This window comes from Etheostoma spectabile, chromosome 23 (genome assembly GCF_008692095.1).
Source record: "Etheostoma spectabile isolate EspeVRDwgs_2016 chromosome 23, UIUC_Espe_1.0, whole genome shotgun sequence".
NCBI lineage: Eukaryota > Metazoa > Chordata > Actinopteri > Perciformes > Percidae > Etheostoma > Etheostoma spectabile.
In genome coordinates this window covers 9,264,272-9,266,457 of record NC_045755.1, presented here as the reverse complement: position 1 = coordinate 9,266,457, position 2,186 = coordinate 9,264,272, and the positions used below count along the sequence as shown (strand labels likewise).

At 42.4% G+C, this 2,186-nt stretch overlaps 1 protein-coding gene across 15 annotated transcripts in view; it reads right to left on the bottom strand.

Moving 5' to 3' along the window:
* nrcama (neuronal cell adhesion molecule a) overlaps nucleotides 1–2,186 on the bottom strand; it is a 1,100,153-nt gene that overhangs the window by 209,340 nt on the left and 888,627 nt on the right. The window lies entirely within an intron of this gene.

Here is a 2,186-nt window from a genome sequence, read left to right as displayed (position 1 = left end):
AGAGAGAGAGAGAGAGAGAGACAGAGAGAGAGAGAGAGACAGAAAGAGAGAGAGAGGGAGAGAGAGAGACAGAGCGACAGTTATGATAGCATTTATTTATTATGACTCATGGGAAATGTAGTTCAACGCTACCTAATGAATCAGTCAAATGTCATTAGTTCTGCAGGTATTTTGACCAGATGAAAAGTCAGTACTGCACATAAGTACAATTTTGAGGTATTATTACTACTTATTCACATTTTATGTTACTTCTATTCCACTACAATTTGGGGGCAAATATTGTACTTTTTACTCCACTTCATTTATATTTGACAACTTAAATGACTTTACAGATTTAGAGTTTTAATATAAAATATAAATCAACTCATAAAATATTGTGTATTATTATAGCTTAAGCCATCCAGCAGGATATAAGGTCATTTTAATTTGCTCCACCTTTACCAGCTGCCAGATTAAAGTGATGAACACATTAATGCATCAGAAATTATAATCCAATACTGTACAATATATATTACTAAAGTATTGCTTTACTTATGAAAGATAAGAGTACTTCTTCCACCACTGCATTTCTCTATACAAATTCATTTTTTTCAAAACTCTCACAGTCAGCACAGCAACGAGTCACGCTTTTCATTATTTTAACAACACAAAATGCATTTAATAAACACTTCTTTCAAATTTCATGAACAGTTTTCTCCTTAAAACTCGATCCCAAACAAACCTCCGTGTGTTCACGCTTCATTTTTGCACGTTTACCAGTTACTGTCAAAACTGGTAAATTTACATTGACAACATGAACACAACAATTCAATTCAATTCAATTTTATTTATGGTATCAATTCATAACAAGAGTTATCTGGAGACCCTTTACAGATAGAGCAGGTCTAGACCACACTCCAGAATCCACAAGGACCCAACAGTCTATAGTTCTCAGAGCAAGACCAGGGCCACAGTGGCGAGGAAAAACTTCCTTTTAGGCCAGAAACCGGGACCAGACCCGACCCAGACCCAGACCCCGGTCTTGGTAGGGTGTCTGACGGCCGGGGGTTGGGTTAGAATGAGAGTGGCAATAACAAAAATAGAAAAAAATTAGTAGTTTGTAGCAGTGTCTTTGTAGTAGTTCATGGCATAGCTGGACGCTGTGCGGCATTACAAGGCCACAGCAGGACGTAGCAGGACGTAGCAGGACGTAGCAGGGCGGAGCAGGGCAGAGCAGGAGTAGCAGGGCGTGCAGGGCGTAGCAGACGTAGGCAGGCGGTCGCAGGGGTAGCAGGGCGAAGCAGGACGTGCAGACGTAGCAGGACGGTAGCAGGCGTAGCAGGGCGTAGCAGGACGTAGCAGGGCGTAGCAGGGCGAAGCAGGGCACTGCAGTGTAGCAGTTGAACATGGCATCACAGAACTGGTAGCGGGACCATGGCGACAGCTGCTACCCTGATTTCGACACAACACAACGTTACTGCAACTTTCTATATGGAGCTACAGTTAGATCTAAAATGCAATGTCTCCTAATGTAAGAGGACAAATCTTTGGAATCAGTTTTTCTCAGTAAGCATGGTCCCGTGAGCCTGGCAGAGGAGGAAGACACAGAGATAGAGAGGGACTACGTCGACATAGATCCATGTCATAAACCGTGGTTTATCGATGACAGGCTGGTCTGATTGGGTAGCCGGAAAACACTGGCGTCAACTGTCCAACATTACCCCAAGGTAGCGTGTTGGCGGACCACGCAACATTTGGAAATGTTTGGAAGTGTGAGCTCTGCAGCCATTTGTGGGGTATGACGCACTGTCCCCTTTGAGAGGAAGTCTGATCGTGCAAAGGAGCCCGGACAATGACGCGGTCTGGTTAGGTAAAATAAAAAACAACCGTAACGGTGTAACTCTTCCATCGTCACCAAGGAAAGTGATTAGAAACAGAGCAACAGTGGGCGTGTGCCAACATCACAACGCGCCCAACTGTTGTTTTTCTATCTGAAGCTTTTCAGCTGTAATGGTTGAACCAAAATGTTATGGCTGATTAGTATGGATTATTAATGAAATAAATGCATTAAGGAGCTCTATGAATCTGTGCTTTGACCAACACTGAATTATGATGTTGTGTCTTCTTGCAGCGGGAACATGTTAATTACTGTAAATGTCTGAGAATCAGTATAAGACAATCTATTCTGGTATACATATAAAAAAAAA